The sequence below is a fragment of the Pangasianodon hypophthalmus genome, chromosome 27 (genome assembly GCF_027358585.1).
Source record: "Pangasianodon hypophthalmus isolate fPanHyp1 chromosome 27, fPanHyp1.pri, whole genome shotgun sequence".
Classification (NCBI taxonomy): domain Eukaryota; kingdom Metazoa; phylum Chordata; class Actinopteri; order Siluriformes; family Pangasiidae; genus Pangasianodon; species Pangasianodon hypophthalmus.
In genome coordinates, this window is record NC_069736.1 from 2,897,804 (window position 1) to 2,918,124 (window position 20,321).

Consider the following 20,321-nt stretch of genomic DNA (forward strand, 5'->3'; position numbering starts at 1 on the left):
TAGAAAAAGGTTATCAATAAATTAAAAATATTTAACATTGAAAAATCTGTAAAAGATTAACTAGAAAATTAACAATCACCTGCTTCCAGTCAGTGTAATTATTTTTAAAAAGTAATAAATAAATAGTCACAATATCCAAGATAATGTATTACACTATCATTATATATCAATATCAATAACTCTGCTGTGTTGTGAGAATAAAAAGTAAAAAATACAATTTTATTCAAAAAAAATCATGTCCTATAACATATTGCTCTAGGAAAACAATCAACTTTATTTATTATTTTCCTATAACAGCACACCACCAAGGGTTTTCCTTACAAAAAATGTGAACATAAAATTTATATAAAACAAAAGTGTTCCTTATTATAATGACATTTATTTATTCATTCATTCAGAACAAATTTTGGTGCATAATCTACAACGTCAAAGTAAATATATAAAATGACACAAGACAAATAATAAATATATAAAATACAAAATAAAAAATGATAAAGTGCACATCATATCTATTAAAAAACTGAGAGAAGAAGAGAATGGATGAGATGAGGGATGAGAAAGCTCACACTAAGCTAATCAACCACATCTTTAACTGAAAAGGAAAAAAAACACCTAATTAGTCAAATGTTTTATGGTGACTAATTGATGTGTAATGAGTATGGAGTTATGCCAAGTCTGTTAAGTGTAACAGATCTCATAGGAGTTCATAGAAAATCTGCCAAATGAATAAATCATGAGAAAATAAAAGATGGTTGTTTCAGACTAAGCACGACGTGGGCTCTCTGTCGACAGACAGCAACCTCGATCTATTTTTAATCGCACTTAAGAAATGCTAAATGGAGAATAACTGGAGTGAGGAGATGACCTGCTGATGAATGGTCATCCTCCATGTAAGCAAAGAGACGAGCGCTTTTACATGATTGTTTTTTTTAAACAGTCCTTCGCACTTGGCCATCGTCCAACAAGCAAAGCGATGAAATCTGAAACTGATGTGGCCATTTTAGGTTTCATTCAGTACTAAAAAAAAGGAGAGAAAATGACATTTTGCACAAAGCAGATTTAAGAATCTGGAGCTATTTGGCTTATTATAGGCTCATTAATAAATAAACACAGAATGCCCAAAATTGAACTGAAATAAAAATGAGGAAAATATAAAAAGAAGATAAAAATTATTAGAAATTTTTAGATTAGATTCACTGTTAAACGATTAATGAAATAATTATTAAAAATAATTTATAAACACATCATGTTATGATATTCAGCGCTTCCAATAAAGTTACTGTAGACATTTTAGAAAATCGTCATTACGTCTGAATAACATCACCCCGATGCAGAGCAGTTTTTTTTTCTTTTTTTTAAATGTCAGTGGAAGTTCTGAGTCACGTCGTTAAATTTAGTTACCCAACATAACAGTCACGGGTTTGCATGAAACCTGCTAGCTAGCATTAGTTCTTTATATAGCTACGGCATACGTGTCATTTTTAAACCCTATTTAAAAAGGCCAGTTGTATTTCCATTCAAATAAATAAATAAATAAATAAATAAAATTACCGAGCAACTGAAGAATACCTGAGTGATGCAGAAAGCTAATGACGTTTATACCTTAGCATGGCTGAAGTCTTAAATCAGAAGGCACAAAGTAATTACTGTCTTAACAAGGAATAAAAAACACTTCAGTTAAACTGTCCTTGAAGAGACTGTCATTCTAAAGGAAAGAAGTGAAAATAAAGACAAAGGAAGTTAAAAACAAGGTAACAGAATCCCATAACTTAGGGATAGGGTGTGAAATTACATCCAAGAGGTTGGACATCCCAGTAAGCATCTCTGGATCAATAGGGAGGAAGTGGAAGCTGCATCACACCGCCTAAGTACTACCTAGACAAGGCCGTCCCTCAAAACCAGCACAAAAACAAGACGAAGACTGGGGAGGGGAGCCAGAGTGAGGCCAACAGTCGCTCTGAAGGAGTTACAGAGTACGGAGGCTGAGAGTGGAGAGAAGATACACCAGATAACCATTTCAAGAGCTCGGTATAAATGAGTATTGTTTGGCTAGAAAGAAACCGTTGCCCTATGAAAGCATGAGGGTGACTAAGCCCCATTCACACCTGCTATTAACATCCGTTTCGAGTGATCTGAACAGCTGACATCTGGCATTCACATCTGGCATTAATATGCGTCTCCTGTGACCACTTGCATTCCGATTTCAAACATTTCCGCAAGAGAAAGGGTGTCATGCACATTTATTACATCAGCCTTCCACTTCATTTATTTTCCAGCACAAACGATCCACGACTCCTATTTTAACTACCTTTACGAACGTTTTAATCATGTGGTTTGCTAACGGAATTTCTAAATGAATAGGAGATGAGACGCCAAAAGAAACTACAAATGGCAGCTGCTTTCGTCTCTGCTGTTTTAGCGTAGTCTCTATCCATTATCTTAGCGGCGGAGAGCTCTACCGCTCAATGCGATTTCCAAACAGTCTTGCAATGATGTATTTAACGCATTTTGATTACATTCTCTCGCAATGATTACATTTTTTTATGCCGTCCGGGATGCATCGAGACGCATTCACGTTCACATTGCATATGTGATGTGACCATATGTATCCCAGGTCACCTCTGAATGTGGTTTGAGTGATCAGAAGACAATCCGTCTTCAGGATGCATTTGACCCCCTTTCACACCTGTACTAAGCGCTGACCACTTATGATCTAATCACCCAGGACGCTTGTTTATTTTTGGTGTGATGAGACCAAAACCGAGATATTTGTTTGAGACAAGTTTCAAAGCGCTATGTGTGGCACAAACCTAACGCATGCCTCAATTAACACCATCCCTACGGTGAAATATGGTGGTGGCAGCATCATGCTCTGGGAACACGTTTCATCCTCATAACCAGATCTTCTTTTTAAAATTGAAATTTGAATAAAATAAATAAAAATAAATAAAGCTTTAGAGAAAGTCCAACTTTCAGCAGGACACTGGTAGCAAACACAAGGCCAAAGCAATGCAGGAGTGGTTAAAAACATAAAAGTGAATGTTCTACAGGGGCCAAGTCAAAGTCCAGATCTGAATCCCATTCAGAATCTGTGGCACTGTTTGAAAATTGCAGTCAACAAACAACAGTCAAACAACTTGAAGAACATGGAGCAAATCTGCCAGGAAGAATGGGTGAAAATCACTCCCCAACAGAGTGCAAAGCTGGTAGGCACTTCGTCATTCATTGATAAATTAAAATTAGTAGCAAATAGCTGCGGTATAAGCGGAAAAACACACTTTGGACTGTGCGTTTATACAAAAATCATCCACGTTAGATTGGCGATGCACCACAATATAATCCAGACGTGGATTATTTTCATATAACCACACGGCCCTTCGTGTATTATTCCTTACATAATCCCAAAGTCTTTAACATTCTAGGCACATTCACTTTATCGCTCATTTCACACCCAATAAACACCTCTCTACATTTTCAGCACAAACTCCGTTAGAATTCTGATTCGTTTCGGTTTTATATGAACTGTGTTCCCATGAACAGATATAAATTAGCTCAAAATTAAGCCAACGAGGGTTAGGGTTAGGGTTATTATAAAATATTCTAATTTTAATGTTACAGTCTGCCATTTCTGGTAAAACTGTACAAAAAAAATAGAGGACAACTCATTCTGTTGACTAAAAAAAATAAAATTAATTCATATATATATATATATATATATATATAAAAACAACATGCTTAAATAAATATTTAAATAAACAGCACCGAGGCCCGTCGTGCGCTGCGTTAGAACTGCATTCGAGCTCGCAGATGGAATTTAGCATGCACTTCTTAACACCTCGATGAGGGAATTATGCACTGTGAATTTCCACCCTGCTGCTATTTCACATGGAACTCGCTGCAGCCGCCTCGGTGAAAACTGCAGTGCTCTCACAAAGAAAAATGGCTGAGATGGTAAATGAGCTGTCAGCCTAAATTTCAGAGGCAGGAGATATTTTCAGTGATTTGACCCATTTTGCAAAATAATTTGCAGCGCATAAGCTTAGAGAGATGGAACTTTTTCTCCATTACATAACACATTTTTGGATCACTTAAGAAAAGCGGCACAAGCCGAATATTAACTGAAACACGAGCAGGAATCTGCAATTTTAACATGAAAGTGAGAGAGAAAGAGAGAAACAGAGAAAAAGAGAGAGAGAGAATCTGATTTTACAGCTCAGGATGGAAATATTAAGTTGAGCTGCTCCATTTTTCTGGCACAAGAAATGTTTTGCAGTCCTGCATTCAATTACTGTAATCACGTCTCCGGCCTGCAATTTAAAAAAAAAAAAAAAAAAAAAAAGCAATAATGTACAAATATATTGGAGGGAGGAAATTTTCCCCCACCATTTTTTTCCATTAACTGAGATGGCTGCAGAAAAAAAAAAAAAAAAACAGAAATGTCAGGTCTTAAAATTCCATCCGAACGAATGAGCAATGCAACGGAGCCTTCTTTCAATTTATATGCTAATGCTGCCCTGAATTAAAATTTAATAACTAGGCGCTATTGAAAAGCAGACTCGAATTAGATGAAAATAAATCCTGAAAGAGCGGTCTAAAATTAGAAATTCGGCCCGGCTTCGAGGCTGCTGCTAAGCTCCTGACGTGCTGACATTTTCTTCCTGATATGAATCAAAGTTGCAAAGCGAGTCCGAAGTAGACAAGGAAAATCTGAGGCGCTGTTGTTTATGGAATCATTAAACCGAGACCTTGTGCATACGCCTTAAATGCGGAACTAAATAACAGCCATAATGTTTTACTTGTTTTACTCGAGCAAAATAAACCTCCACTTTTCCCCCTCTTTTTTTAATATCATTAACATGCTTGGCAATACAAAGAGCTGTACATCTTTAGGCAGCTCTGAAATTAAAGGTGCGGTCAGTGACTTTTCCGTAAGAATACACTAGCAAAATTTCTCCTCACATTTGGGAATCTTCGATAAAATATCGGCTCAGAGGATAAACTCCAGTCTCTGTCGCACCATGTGCTCAGAAAACGGTTGGAAAAAAAATAAATTATAATAATATGGCCCACCAACATCCAACCAATCAGGACAAGGAGGCATCCTCAGGTACCTGTCGAGATAGAAAGCTCCGCCTCTTACAACAGCATGCAGCCTCACTTGCCTAGCTTTGGAGTTAACACTAAAGAGAGCTGCTAGTTTTCTCTCAATGTTCAATCAGATAGATTCGGTGACTTAAGGTAACTTTCATTAAACTGACTAACTACACCTTTAAAGTGACTATGAAATCAAAATGTGTTTCTCTTGTGAGTCTCTTGGCATTATGAACAGAAAAGAGATCGACAGAATCAATAAAAGCGTTTCATCCTAACGTCACAGTCTGTCATTTAGATAAAAGCGGGGTCTCAGATGGAGGACATGACTACATAAATCCCAACTTAGAAAGTAGTTTTAATAATAAATTGTGTTTGTTCACGAATGCAGGTGAATTCTGGGTGAATTCTGCTTGAGATATCTCAAATTCTACCGTAAGTACTGGAGTATGTAGTACTTCATTTAGTTGCATGACAGCAGACCTCTCAAGCAGAATTCACCCAGAATTCACCTGCACTCGTGAACAAACACAATTTATTATTAAAACTACTTTGTAAATTGGGATTTATGTAGTCATGTCCTCCATCTGAGACAAAGTAACAGCAACCAAAATACCAAACAGCAAAACACTTTCAAATCGTTACAGGAAGTCCAAAAATGGGCTGAGTTTCAGTTTAATGTTTAATGATTTCATGTGTAAAAGATCAGTGATGCTTTGGTTAAGAATGCAAACTAAGACTGAAAAAAAAAAATCCATTTCAGGAAGTGCTCACAGGCAAACACTTGTAGATCTGATCACATCACGCTGAAAAACCACCATCAGACTGGTTACTACTTTTTTCCTCTTTTCTCAGGCCTCTGAATAAGCACCATTTGTTCCTTTGCAATCATTATGAATAGTTCTGCAGTCATACGCATCCTGAAGATAACTTTATCAAATGAAATCTCTTCACTCGAACGCCCCATGATTAAGATTTAGCACTAAAATGTTGAACTGCTTTTTCAGCTCAATAACAGCGTGTCGTATCGGGTCGCTTAATCTTTCCTCCACTCTGGATGCAACCTCAAAAAATTCCTGAGCCAAATATCCGTAACCTCGTGGTGCTTCCCCCACAACCACGTAATTTCTTCCTGCTTCTGCACCTTTGTTTAATTTCAGCAAAGAAGGAACTCAACACAAACAGGAGATTCGGCCGTTTCTCAGGGAATTACAGGCTGCAAGTTAAAACAAGTGAGCCACAAATTACAAGGAAGCTGTCAAAGTTTTTTTTTTAAAAAAATAAATAAAAGTCAGAGGTAACTGCCGGACAAATGGTCACGTGATCAATTTCCCAGCCTCATAAACAAACATCAGAAATATAATTTTCAGTATTTTTTTTTAAACAGACAACACTTTTATTCCAGAATCTACAATGTGTTATTTGCATCATATCTATATTTTCTACAATATTTTCCCCATAATAATTGAGTAATTAATGAGCTTGTGTAGTTTCATCCAATCCCAGATGAAATGAAATGAAAAATGTAACGATTTGATAAAAATCTGATGAGGTAGTGGGCCATTCCTGCAGTCACCACAACCAAGTATGGTTCTCCTAAAAGAAATTCAAAGAAAGAAATCCTAGCTAAAAAAAAATCGTGTGATTTGTCGGTTTCCCTCTGAAACAATAATTTCATCGGTTAGATACTTCCTCGCAATTTAATATCATAATCCTAATAGCCTCGGGGCAGGGTGGCTTAGCGGTTAGCACATTTGCCTCGCGCCTGCGCCCTGTGTGCGTGGAGTTTGCATGTTCTCCCAGTGTTTCCGGGGTTTCCTCCGGGTACTTCGGTTTCCTCCACCAGTCCATAGACATGTGCTGTAGGCTGATAAATTGTCTAAAGTGTACACAGTGTGTGAATGGGTGTGAGTGTATGTGCGATTGTGCACTGCAGTGTGTCCCCCGGCCCTGTGCCCCGAGTTCCCTGGGATAGGCTCTAAGCTTCCCGCGAGCCTGTGTAAGATAAGCTGTACAGAAGATGGACGGATGAACAGGCTCAGCACTCATCTGTTTCTCTCACATTGATTTTTCTGCAAAATGGCTTAAACTGTAAACATGTTTTTTCCCCCAAATACACAAAGCATTTCTTGACCAATTAAAAATGATCTGAATGCAAAACTAGACAAATGTGACTGTTACAATTTAATGTAATGGACCTTCTAATCTAAAAAAATTTGCATTTACTTCGCTATGTCAAAGTCTTTTTAGATAATGTTATTTTTATTTTTAAAGTCCCTTCAGGAAAAAAAAATTTAAATCGAATAAAAATAAAATAAAACCTTTTGGAAACTTTAAAACTTTTGGAGCATGTTAATACTTATAATATTATTGCATTTTGAAAAAAAGTAAACAGAACAACCTACAAAAAAAAAAGAAAGAATTTTATTCATATTATATATTTTTACAAAATTCTACAACTAAAATTAAATTTAAATTAGCTGTTAATTAATGAAGTGTTTAGGATTTTTTTTTCATTTTCAGATTATCCATGTTTAAGTGACTACTATATCAAAATTGTATCAACAAAATTTTACATCTTTGTGTTTAAACTGTTTCAGATTATAACCGCATAGAGCAGTATTACAAGATGCTAAACAGAAACTGTTGAATTCTAACTAAAACCGTGTTTGTGTTTCGACAATCAGCGTTTGTGTCGCCGCTTTTTTTCAGCAAAAAGGGTCAGTGAGGTGACGTGACAATTTATTATCAGTATGCCAATACTGCCGCACCCACGCGCTCATAAAATCCAGGAAAGCCCGCTAAAAGCAATTTATTAAACGTGCTTTGAATAGCTCTGAATGCATAATAACGCATGAACATTCATAAGCAGTGAGAGAGTGAGTGTGTACCTCGTGGAGTCCGGAGCTTTCAGCTCGCTTCACACTCGTCCCCTTTTCCTCTCCCTCCCTCTTTCTCTCTCTTTTTCCCCCAATCGCTCCGGCTAAGAGTGAGACCTGAAAACAAAGGGGTTAAAAATTAGCCATGCATTTTCACTCCTGATATTTGAACGCAGTGGAAAATTACAGGCCAGCTCGGGAAGCTTCACTCGGAAAATTACAGAATTTATTTTTGAAAACGTACGGCGGAGTGGAGCCAGACTGGTGGGAGGAAATGTTTTGAATATTTCTATGAAAATTCTATTCTTAGGTCAGAGACAGCAGGCAGGAAAACAGCACACAAATTCAAAACAGAAAAAGGGAAGTGCAGAAAAAAACATGCTGTACTCGGTAATTAGCTGCTATAAGTAGACAGCAAAGTGGTGAATATCTGAAGATTGAAATAATGATATGGTTTAATACAGTTGTGCTATAATGGTGTAAAGCAGTTCCACACTAACACAGGTTAAAAACAAATAAAAGTATCTGTTCTTATCCACTTTGCCTTTCCAGCTGCACTAAAGCAAAGTTTTCAACCACTGCAAGCACATCTTTTCAAATCTGCTCTCCAAGCTGTAAGTATAAATGGAATAAATCAGGAAGTTTTTGCATTACTGCTGAAGTAGGATTGTTGTGTAACTGCAACAATTCCAAGAAAGCTGAGTTTACTGAAATGCTGTTCTAACTATTAGGTATTTCAATTCTATGCTGCTTTGTACAGTGGAGCAAGAAAGCAGTATGAAAAAACCGATATTTTTAGACTGGTTTATGGTATCACGATATTAAACTGACCATTTAAAAACACCACAAGCCAGTGGCGAAAATGAAAGCAAAAAGTTAGAAAGTTACGGCTGACTGATTCTTGCTGTTAACTACGCATACGCAAGATGGCCGCTGTGTGTCCTGTGGTCGTTTGGCTTGTTCTCAGAAAGTCATGACGTATCCAGCGGAAATAATGGGGTCAGCATAGCACCGTGTGACACTCGTCCCCAGCTGAATAAGCAAACTAACATCGTGTCTCGAATCACATACTTATCTACTAGTCTAGACCATTATTGTGTACTAACACGGTTTTTCTATTACAGTCAGTGTTTGACTTTCAAACCCCTCTTAAACCTACCGAAAGGTTTGTCTTATGGATTATTTAAATTAGCAAATGAATGTTTATGAATGTACAGTGAGGGTTTTTGATTTGAGATGCGGATCATGACAACAATCACGTCGACAGCAGAAGGTTTTAAAGAGAAAGTTTTAAAGCATTTACATTTACGGCATTTGGCAGATGCGCTTATCCAGGGCGACTTACAATTATCTCATTTATACAACTGAGCAGTTGAGGGTTAAGGGCCTTGCTCAAGGGCCCAGCAGTGGCAGCTTGGTGGTACTGGGATTTGAACTCTCAACCTTCCGATCAGAAGTGCAACGTCTTAACCACTGAGCTACCACTTCCTGCAAAAGCTTGTCAGTCTGTTTAACATCGCTGTGCAGGAAATCACGAAACATTACAGCTCCACTTGGAAAGCAGACGGACAGGGATGTTTAGGCTCCGACATGCCATCAAGTGGACGTCGCTTTTAATCCTGTACATAAAATGTACATAAATGTACATAAGATATGCAATCAGGTATGTGAACAATGTCGCTCTCACAGCAGGTACGTGCCTGTACGTACGTGTGATTAAAGTGAAGTATGTTTCCACCTTAATCCAGTTGCTGAGTCTGGATCAGAGCCAAATGTATACTTTTGTTTTGTATGCTGTTTCGTCTGGTTTGTTCTCTCACTGCGCATGAATAATGGAACTGAAAAAAAAAGGTGGCTGAGCAGCATGTACAAGTGAACACACAAAAACTCCTTAATTCATTGGTCATAAATACAACGAAAAAAGTAAACAAACCTTTACTAATTGCATATAAAAATCATAGTCACCCGGAGCACAGAGAACACAGCGACTTGCTCGGTATATTATTAGATAATTATAGAGATTTCTTTTTGATCTTCAGTCCAAATCTCCAGAAAAAAAAAATCACATTCCCGCAGCACTTCACTCCGCCCTTTCAGCTCATTTTAGCTACAGAAAAATGTCACTCATAAACCAAAACACACGGCAATGTTTGGTTCACTTAGTGTATGTGGGTCGATTCAGGATCGAACTGCTTTCTCACAGCAAACGAATCACACTAGAGTTCAGCTGGAAATGTACACTGAGATGGTCCTGGTCCACACCCGAGTGCGAACGCTGTGTTCTCACCTCCACAAATGAGTCGCATTAAAGATGAAATCGCACCAGAGTGTGATTCAAACGGACTAAAAACAGCATATATGAAAGCACCCTTACATAAGCGAAAGCACCGTTACACTGTCAGTATTTATCACGTTATCGTTATAAGCTGAAACTGAGAGCAGATGTGAGTGCACCAAGCCCCCCCCCCCCCCCCCCCCCAAAAAAAAAACAAAAACCCCAAATCTAACTAGCACATCAACATGAAGCTCTGCTTAGCAAAAATTAGCTATGATCAGCAATCATAACGTTACGTGTGGTGGATCACTGTCGTATATGATAAAGGTATGAACATGAACTACAAGCGGTAGCAGAGGTAGAAATGTGACATGTTTACAACAGACTACACAAAGGGTTTCAGTGCAGTCACACCTCTGCAGCCATTACTGTAGTGCGGTTTAGAGTGAGTACAGAAGGACGGGGTGGCAAAATTTTTATAGAGCCACAGCCAGACACAAACGCTACGAGACCCACTACGAGAATTTGATTGGATTAAAAAAATGTAACAGGTAGATGGTAACTAACAAGAATGCATTGTTAATCTGTATTTTGAAAATGTCAGTTGTGAGGTAAATGTCTGATTATACACAAAGACCAACCGTAATAACGCTAATGTCAACTGAGGCCTAGGACACAAACACAGCTAAATTTAAAAAAATAGCTATTCTTATCCGTGTTGCCTTTCCATCCACACAAACGTATGAAGCCAGAATAGTCTCATAAATCATAAATGCGTACGCTAATTCACATTTACAAAAAAACATGAATATATTCGCAAACAGCAAGCCACACATTCATAAACTAATTCATATTCACAAAATACGATTTACAACAAAAAATTTACATTCACAAAGTACAAAGTTACGCAAAACGCAACTCATAAATACACAAGTGTGTTTGTAAATTTCTGAACGTTTTTACATTTTATTAATTAATTGTTGAATCTGGATTTGCAAATCATCACGTGTGTATATCGCTTTGGATTTGTGTGTGCCTATATTGAGACTTTCCTGCCAGACTCCAAGTCACAAATTAGTGTTTTTCTTCAAAAGGACGTTCTCTTTAGCCAATCAGATGTGAGTTTTCAATCCAGCCAATCATAATATGCTTTGCTCAAAGACTCAAGAAGCATAGCTTTGCGTGTCTGCTGTGTAATGTGCCTTAATAAGTGGCAGAGATGGTGGCTGATAATCAGACTACATGTGTAAGTGATGCAGTTTTTTGATAATGAACTATGGCATTTGCAAGGCTAGATATTGTAAAAACCTTTTCCAAAGTGGACAAAACATACATACATACCTAATATATATTTTATATTATATTATATTATATTATATATATATATATATATATATATATATATATATATATATATATATATATATATATATACACACACACACACACACACACACGGTACTGTGCAAAAGGCACCCTTCTTTTAGTACAAACTTTGTTATAGATTTTTATTTTATGACTTCTACATTATTGATTCAGTAGAAAAACATTTTAGATTCCAAACATTAGTTTTCCAGCACAAAATCAAATGTTATAGAAAAATGTTTGTATGTCAGTAAAGAAAGCAGCAGATTATATTAGAGACACTTTTCATTTAAAAACATAATGAAGGCTGCTGGGTTTCGCTGCAGAAATAAGAAGCGAGTCGACAGTCAAAGTCTCCAGAAGAACTGTGGCTGCTTCTGCAAGATGCTCAGTAACACTTCCAGCTCATTTCCTTATAAAACTGCACACAATGTACCTGACACTGCTATTTTCTTTTTTTTTAAGCGAAGGATCGTCACACCAAATATTGACTTTGTTTCATTTATTACTGTTTACTGCTCTTTATAGTATTTTTTCATTTTAGTTTCATTACTTTTTAAGGCCTTTGCTCTACAGCATTTCTTTGCATGCCTCAGACTTTTGCGCAGTACTATTTGTGTGTGTGTGTGTGTATGTATATATATATATATATATATATATATATATATATATATATATATATATATATATATATATATATATATATATATATATATATGAGTTTGTATGTATGTGTATCCAAGAAAAATTACATTTGACTTCTTTGTATAGTGTAGCAAGAAATTGTGCTCATGTTATGTGTCACCATGGCAACACTGTAAGACGAATTGCAATAATTTAACGTTATCTATTGTTAGACCGAACCTTAGTAGTTGAACAATAACATGATAGAGTGAACCAAAAATATTTAGTGAGATGCTTTTAAACTTATTCACATATCAGGTTCAGGATTTCGGATTTCTACACAGAATAAACAACGCACATTTCCTAAAACGTCCTTTGCATTTAAAATGAATTTTAAATACAGGTTCTGGTGTCATGAAAGCGCTGAAGCAGAGAGGTCACCACAATGACGTATGATTATGTGGGTTTGATTTTATCCGACACAAATGTGGAAATGCACAGCGCTGCTCTTGGAAGAACAAGCCTGGATTAGCTGACTTGACAGTTTCCATCACAGATACAGCTACAAGTTTTTAAAAAAATAATAACAATAATACCAGCATCAGACCAGCATTTTTGCTGAACACTTTAGCAGTGTGGGCAAAGTGCACAAGATCAACTTTTATCAATATTTTTCTATGAAAAAATGCATGGCATGATAATCTTGCAAACCAGAACCATATTTTTTAGCATATCGTAGTACTTTACCTCTTCACAAAGAATAAAATTACATTTTACGCAAACCTGAAGCATCAGTGTGTGAAATTTTCCCTCCTTTCTTCCTTGAAAATAACTATTTTTACACGATTACTACAACATGTTAATGGGAATCCTTGCATCCTTGTGCTACGGTTCTACTTGAAACCCATTCTAATAGGGAAACACTCTATTGTAGGGTTCTATACAGAACTTTTATGGGTTCTCCAAGAGGGACAACCAAACAACCCTTATAGGGTACTCCAAATTTCCCTATATTACGTATGGAATATATATATTAGGTTCCATCATCGACCCCCTAATCGTATTATTACAAATCTATATTATACCACAGCGCTGTTGAAGTCTCTATTCTGATTGGACAGAAGGTGTCAGTGATTGGTCAATCTTCTATAATCATCACCTCTGACAGTATTTCAGATGCTATAACATTTTTATATTCATGTACGCATTGTAATACGTTCTTATTTCTATAGTAATAACTTACACATGGACCTGTATACAAACAGATTAAAACACATGTGCAATTGTTGATATGGTGAAGTTTTAGGGGACGTTTAGCTAAGATTTACAGAATGAGTCTCCAGTGAATGTAACAGTCATTACATTCTCCTACGTGGGATGTAAGAGTTTGTGTGTTGTAGTTTCTCGCTAATTTGACAAGCTGCATTTTTTTCATTGTATTTACTTTCAGAGAAAGGGAAAAAGAAGAGCTGGTGAGGGAACAACTGTTTATAGTTTCTATACCATAAGTGAGAACAGAAACTAACATGCTCCATGGGTGTTCCACTACATTAAATGTTACTATAAATGGACAAATAGTACAAAATGTTCTTTAGTAAATAAAAAAGTAATAGTTGGCAAATTGCTGTGGTAAAAGAGGAACAAAACATTTGGGGCATGCGGTTCTTGGAAAATATCAATGTTGGAGTAACTCTGCCTCAGGATTGATTATTTACACTTTCTTGGCATACAGAAGTCTGCTTTCATTTGGGAAATGGCCACTTTGAGCAAAAATAACACAGCAGTATGAAGGTTTTTCATCAAAAAAAAAAAAAATAGTTCAAAAAATTCTAAGTATTTACTAGAGTCAACATTCAGCAGAAATCAAAATATTTAAACGTACAAATTGGGTACATTTTAAATGACTGATACTAGAATAGATTTAAAATAAATAATTTCAACACTCAGTTAGTTGTTTACACTCAAAAAGACGTGTCATGAAGTTAATTTAAATGAAGTCTCACTGCTGTGATGTTGCTTTATATCTACATTGTATTTACAACAGATTCTGCAGAATTTTATGGAATATTACTGCAAGTGTTTACAGTCCCATGCATTACTTCACTACTAGTTACTCAGGTGCTGTTGTATGTAATTTTTACAAAGCATTTTATTACTTTTTTTCAACATATGGTTATGCAATAAACCTTTATTAAATTCATTGTGGGAATATATGAAATCCCTCAGGTAACACTGCTAAGCCCGATCGCATTCTTTTCCCCCCTCAAAACTTCATTCGTACTTCCTTAAAAAGCAAAAGCAGGGGTTTTGGTATGAGGAACATGCCTAATGAAAACCATCACAGGCTTAGGATATGAACACATTCAAACCTTTTTATGGCATAAATATTTGTAAATCTGTAAAAACAAACAAGCTATTTTTATTTCTCTTCAAATTTTACTCGCAAGGTTGCGCAGCTGTATACTGTGACGCTTATGTGCAATGTTAGTAGACGTGATTAGGCTCAGTGTATTTTTACTGTAGTTTCTTGATTTCTTATTTGTAGTTGTGTTTCAAGTTTCATAAACTTAAATCTTGAATATGTACGGATTTGACCTTCTGAACTTTTGCCACAGATTTGTACCTTCCCCTTTAGCTTCATATTTGTTTTGCGTTAAACATACTGTAACGATAACTTTATTTAAACGTGTTTTTCGAGGTTGAAAGTCGAAAGGTTGATGATATTTATCCTGCAGCTATACAGCATGAGGGCAACATAAAAAGGACAAAAAAGGCAACAGATGAAAAAGTTGTGTCAACAATTTGGAATTGCGTGCAGGGTCATGACAGAAGGTCATCGAGACAAAATAAAGAGCAACGAGTCATAATGAACCATAGATTCACTGAAAAACATCAGTTACGTGATAACAAACACTAACAAACATCAGATCATGTTATACTACAGCGCTGTTACATGCTCCATTCTGATTGGTCAGAAAATGTTGATTAATTTTCTATAACGGCCATTTTTTTAATGCGCTCATTCCATTTTAAAATGTGTGTAATCGTTGATGTGAGCTTTACTGTAAGGAGATGTTTATTTAATATTTATGGAAGGAGTCTCCAGTGTCGGTGCTTCGTAACAAGCAGAGATAAAGATGTAACTTGAAGATTTTCTGACATCTCCGGGACAGGGGAGTTTACGCTTCGTGGTTTATCAGTTTCTGGTTGGGTTTTTTGGTCTTATCAATTTCAAGAGAGGAAAAAAAGAGGGTGGGGGGAGTAACAATACTCCATCACAACACCCCATTACTGATTATTTCCTCACAGCAAATGAGAAATTACTCAGCTTTTAAAAATTGTACCAATATTGTAAACCATGATTAAAAAAAAAAAAAAAAAAAAAAATTTATATCGGTACATGCCCACTATACCACTTTCCATCGAATTTCCTAAAAATCTCTGGTTGTTCACGTACAGCTCCAGTTTCAGTTCAGACAAAATTCCGGAAACAAAAGCAGAAGGGGAAGCGTAAATGTCAAGGTCAAATCTGAACCAGCAAAAAATGTCCACACTATCAAGTTTTCCAGACTTTATGCACAAAACGCAAGTGATAAAATAAAAATGTGCAAAAAAAAAAAAAAAAGTTTGCACACTTTTCCTTTAAAAAGACGTTTTATACGTTTTATTACGTTTGTAATAACGCTGTATGTAATAACTCTACTTCCTACAGCAGCCTGATGTTGCAGACATTTTGCTTTGTGTTCGACACTTCCATCATGATGTTCATACATTTCGCAAACTTCCTGCCTTTTGTTCTGTCCTAACCACCTAATCCTAACCAAGACATAACAGACACAATCTATAGGCTGGATCTGCGTAAATATCGGCTAGCTTCTTATCATTTTTACGTCTCAGCAAATTGCCCCAACACCCAAAAGATGAAGGTGATAGATCTTAAAAAACAAATTTTTTTTTAAAAAAGCATGCAGTTTTAATAAAAAAATGCTGTAATTTCCCATTAAATAAATGTCAAGTTATTTTCTAGAATTAAGCTAAGAAAGATTTCCATCTCCTAATCCAGCTGCTGCTCTGTGCAAAACTTCCTTTCTCACGTGACAAAAAAAGCACATGCAAGATTAATGTGTAATTGCATTATATTTTACTTTTAAAAACATTTCCACTTTATCAGCGTATACATTCCCTTAGGGAAAGATCACATTCATTTCACACGTGAGAAGCAGGTGAAGGCGCAGTTCAACACGTTACACCCTGAAATTAACTCGACGTGAACTCGATTAAACATGTGACATCATGCGAAAAATATGTGATAAATTAACATAGGAAAATAAATGAAGTGTGTGAGAGGGAAAAAACTAAAGCAGCACTATACAGTATGAGAAACTGACACACACACACACACACACACTACAGGTGAAAAGGTAATGTGAAAAAATAACGTGTAAATTCCCACGTGAAGTGTGTATGACTTTTCTGTAAGTGGTATTAACGTGGATGAATGCCGTTTTAACTGTCTACATCATCAAACAGTTCAAACTGCTAAAAAAAAATATTACTTGGATAGAAACCAGCATCATAACACTGTTTAAAGAAAAAAGAAAAGAAAGATAACGTAAAAATTAGTTGGTCGAAGCAGCAGACGTCTCTGCGATCACTTGAATGATCATTTGGTGGGGAAAAAAAATAAGGGGAAAAAATGCATACTTTCCTTTTCATTCTTTGACTTTTTTTTTTTTTTTTTTAACAATTTCTTTTTCCACTGTTTGAAGGCAAAACCATTTTCCATTACTTGAAAAGCAAGTGGCTTAGGACACGAAAGGAGATATTTTCTATGTCACGCCACGCAGGAGACAGACTAATCCAACATTAGCATTCAGAGCATGTCTCTGCGATCACATCATTAATTAGTGTATGAAACATGTAAAATTAAGAATAAATTAAGAATAAAATGGCTTCCATCTCAAATCTAAGCTTCAGAAATCTAGTCCTGTCAGGTTGAAAACATGGAGTTTTGTCTAAAGTGCCGCTCATAGCTGATGAATTCTACAGCTACCTTAGAAGAATTTTCAGAGCCGAGAGACCGAGCAAATTTAAGGGAAAATCTTTAACGCCAGATAACTGCATGGAAATGCATGGTGCATGCAGCAGTGTTATATTCAAAGCTAATCATGTTAACACAATATGAAACGTTTAGAACAGTAGCTTCTCAGTTTATCCAGCACAGGCATGCTACTAGAAGAGAAACCTACTTGAATAGTCAAATTTTGAGCTTTTTTTTTTTTTTGGCTCCAAGTGTTTAAGGCCTGGGATTTTTTTTTTCTTTTTTCTTTTTCAAGATTTGACCAATAAACTTGTGAAATACTTCACAGCTCATGTCTTATTGAAAGCATGAAAATGCATGCACTTCATCACGTGCATGACACAAAACTCACTAGAAGCAGTCACACACATGCACGTGCATGACATCCAGTTGCAACATGCTGACAAATCTGATTGATTTTTATAATGTGTGCAGGCGAGGGGGAAAAAATATAATAAATCAATGCAACCGTGCACAGAAAGAGAGGAAGCAGAAACCGTGCAGCACGAGCAGCGCGAGCAGTTTATATCAGGATACATAAATGATATGAAATACTTTTGCATAAGGTCGGTTTTAAAAAAGTGCACAAAATAAGTATCGAGCATGAAGAGGAAATGCATAATAAATCAATGAAAGGACGCTGGAGCCGTGCACTGCTCTTTCCCCGAGGATACAAATTAAACACACTGTCGTTAAACAGTGTCGCCGGAAAAAAGATCAAAAAAGCGCGAGAGCAAAAACAAAAACAGAAAAAGAAAGGGAAAAAAGGGAAAAAAATCCTGATGCGAAATGCAATCAGAATTAATCGTAATTTCTTTAATTTCTCAAGAATTTGACCACAGGGGGCGCTAATTTTGCAACAAAAACGAAAACGACATTCAAGACTGTTAAAAAAAAACAATCCGCAAATAAAAAGCCTGCGTTCCACCTCGAGAAACATCCGACACGCGTTAAAACCGAGGCGCGTGCAGGAAATCAACTTCATCGATTACTGATCCGACAGCACGCGCGCGGATTTAATCGCCGAATAAAAGCACAATTCATTGGGAAAAAAAATTCGCCAAATATGGCCGCTGCTGCTCTTTAGGGGGTTTTCGGTTTCCCCCTACCATCACGGCTTTTTTCCCTTTCCTTTTTTTTTTTTTTTTTTTTTTTTTGCATTCCCTGAAAAGAAATTTCGCCAACTTATAATCGTCGATTATAGGCGCGAGATTAAAAAAATCGCCACATTGCATCAAGTGAGAATTCCTAAGAAAGTTCATTTTATGGAGAAAAACAAGAAAAAGAAGAAACGCTTCCTTGCTCGCTTTAAAAATTGACACAACAGAGCAAGACACTGAGCACTGGATTGAGAAAAGAAGTTGATCTTACCCCGGAAAGCATCAGTTTTCCCAAATCCGGATGCGCAAATTAGAGGGGAGTAAAGCGCGCGCGCGGCCTGCGCACGAAAAAAAAATTCTAAAATGATTTCTAATTTGGAAAAAAAGGGGGGGAAAAAGCGAGCAAAGCAGCACGCGCCGCCTTCGTTACCTCCCAGAAAACCGATGCGGGTCAAACAGAATATTTTCCCCCTTTCCAGGGCAGTGCAGAGCAGAAGGATCCTCCCTCCCACTCAGGATGACGGAAGCGCAATTTTTTTTCCAATGCGAGAAATTTTTCAAAATGAATCGACCGTTTCCCCCCACCACCACCTCCTCCTCCTCCTCCTCCCTCCTTTTTGCGCTTTGCTTTCGTTTGCCGGAATGCGCATGCGCAAAAACAAACAAACACCAAAAAAAAAAGCATGGGCTCCATCGTCTGTTCTGGGAGGAGGAGGAGGAGCAGGAGGCGGAGTGCACGCGCTTTTACTCGTCCGCCATCATGCAGGCGGTGGGGAAAAAAAAAAAAAAAAAAAAAAAAAAGAAAAAATTTTGCAAATGCAAATCACACGTTTTAATTGCACGCGCAAATTTATCGCACAATAATAAGTGGGAAATGAGAAACGCGCGTGCGCGCGCGCACACACACACGTACACATACAGGCAGTAATAATATGCATATCCTCTGCATGGGTCATAAATAAAATCTCCACCGGATGTTCTCAGGCATTGATGCACAATTATCTGCAAAACATAATAAAAAATAATGATAATAAAACACACACACACACACACACACACACAGCGCATGTGTGATGCAGCAGATCGACTCTCATGTCACTGATTATTTTTCTTTTTTTTTTTTTTTCTTTTTTTTTACCGAGGACTTGGGTTGAATTTTCATGAGAATGTGTTTTGCTTTTTTTTTTTGTTTGTTTGTTTGTTTGTTTCATGGATTGGACATGAACAGTGCTTTGGCTCACCCTAGAGGTGCATTTGCAAAATTCAGATTTGTGAAACTGAATAAAAAAAACTGTATATTCGTGGATTTTTAGTCACTTGTAATGAATTTCATGTTTTTTTTTTTGTTTTTTTTTTTACTGTCATGAAAGATATTTTGCTTAAAAAAATATAAAAATGTATAATTATTAGATTTTATTATAAAAAAAAAAACGTATAAAAAATCCAAATAATTTAAAATATAAAACTATATCATGGTACAGTGTTAGAAAAATATGAATGAAGAATAAATAATTTTGTGTATTAGAAAGATATTTTATCGAAATCTAACAGGAAATTGTATATATGTACATTGTGAGTATATATATATATATATATATATACATATGTATGTATGTATGTATGTATATACACTCTTTTACATAAAGAACTTATAAATACTGTATGTAGACCGAACATTAATAAACAGATCTGTATTATTTATATATACAGTGTATAGATGTATATACAGTATGTTGTAATTTGTATTAAATTTTTATCTCTATATTTTATCTGTAATACACACTCACCATCCATTTATTAGGAACACCTGTACACCTGCACATTCATGCAATTCCTCAATCAGATAATCATGTAGCAGCAGCTCAATATGTAAAATGATGCAAATTCAGGTCAAGAGCTTCAGGTAG

General features: G+C 36.3%; 1 protein-coding gene across 2 annotated transcripts in view; it reads right to left on the reverse strand.

The window, feature by feature from the left end:
* znf618 (zinc finger protein 618) overlaps positions 1 to 19,005 on the reverse strand; it is a 39,649-nt gene extending 20,644 nt beyond the window's left edge. Inside the window, exons 1-2 of one of the 2 annotated variants that reach the window (XM_053230394.1) lie at positions 18,686 to 19,004; positions 7,983 to 8,087 (exon numbers count right to left, since the gene is read on the reverse strand). The gene's annotated coding sequence lies outside the window, so the exon portion shown is untranslated. Of the gene's footprint in view, positions 1 to 7,982; positions 8,088 to 18,685 lie in introns of both variants that reach the window. The other variant, XM_034300637.2, reaches the window with a different exon arrangement.
* Positions 19,006 to 20,321: the final 1,316 nt, after the last annotated feature.